General features: G+C 23.5%; 1 protein-coding gene across 2 annotated transcripts in view; it reads right to left on the bottom strand.

Annotated features, from left to right (window-relative positions):
* LOC117174606 (tRNA (guanine-N(7)-)-methyltransferase non-catalytic subunit wdr4) overlaps positions 1-1,173 on the bottom strand; it is a 7,311-nt gene that overhangs the window by 1,233 nt on the left and 4,905 nt on the right. The gene's annotated exons all lie outside the window — the stretch shown is intronic.

Below are 1,173 nucleotides of genomic sequence, written 5' to 3'. Positions count from 1 at the left end.
AACTAAGAATATCTTTCCAATGATTTTTTTTCTATGATGCTTTGCAATCTTACAAGAATATTAATTATTTAAACATTTTCGATTAAAAAAATTCAGAGTATGGCCTTTTTGCTACGGGTTAAGTGTCCACTAACAATGTTAATGATTTTAACAATTTAGATATAAAGTTAAGAGTTTGGTATTTTTTTCTACAAATAAGCTCAATTTTTACAGATTTAACTAAGAATATCTTTCCAATGATTTTTTTTCTATGATCTGCAAATTTACAAGAATATTAATTATTTAAACATTTTCGAATAAAAAATTAAGAGTTTGGACTTTTTTCTACGTGTTAAGAGTCCACTAACAATGTTTATCCGATGACTCTTTTCTATGTTGCTTTTCCAATTAACAAAAACTATTATCTTACAAATTTAAATATAAAATTAGGAATTTGGTCTTTATTCTACGAATACGCTAAATTTTTTACAGAATTAACTAAGAATATCTTTTCGATGATCTTTTTCATATGATGCTTTGCAGATTTACAAGAATATTAATTATTTAAACATAAATATTAAACAATTGAGAGTTTGGCCTGTTATCTACAACTCAATTTGTTTATGGAGTCAACTACGAATTTGTATCCAATGACTCTTTTCTATGTTGCTTTTCCAATTAACAAAAACTATTATATTAACAATACAAATATAAAATTAAGAGTTTGGTCTTTATTCTACAAATAACCTAAATTTTCTACAGAATTAACTAAGAATATCTTTCCAATGATTTTTTTTATATGATGCTTTGCGAATTTACAAGAATATTAATTATTTTAATGTTTTCGATTAAAAAATTAAGAGTTTGGCCTTTTTTCTACGGGTTAAGTGTCCACTAACAATGTTAATGATTTTAACAATTTAGATATAAAATTAAGAGTTTGGTATTTTTTCTACGAATAAGCTCAATTTTTACAGAATTAACTAAGAATATCTTTCCAATGATTTTTTTTCTATGATCTGCAAATTTACAAGAATATTAATTATTTAAACATTTTCGAATAAAAAATTAAGAGTTTTGACTTTTTTCTACGTGTTAAGAGTCCACTAACAATGTTTATCCGATAACTCTTTTCTATGTTGCTTTTCCAATTAACAAAAACTATTATCTTAAAAATTTAAATATAAAATTAAG

This window comes from Belonocnema kinseyi, chromosome 6 (assembly GCF_010883055.1).
Source record: "Belonocnema kinseyi isolate 2016_QV_RU_SX_M_011 chromosome 6, B_treatae_v1, whole genome shotgun sequence".
In the NCBI taxonomy this organism is placed as follows: domain Eukaryota; kingdom Metazoa; phylum Arthropoda; class Insecta; order Hymenoptera; family Cynipidae; genus Belonocnema; species Belonocnema kinseyi.
This window is presented reverse-complemented; position numbering and strand designations above follow the sequence as displayed.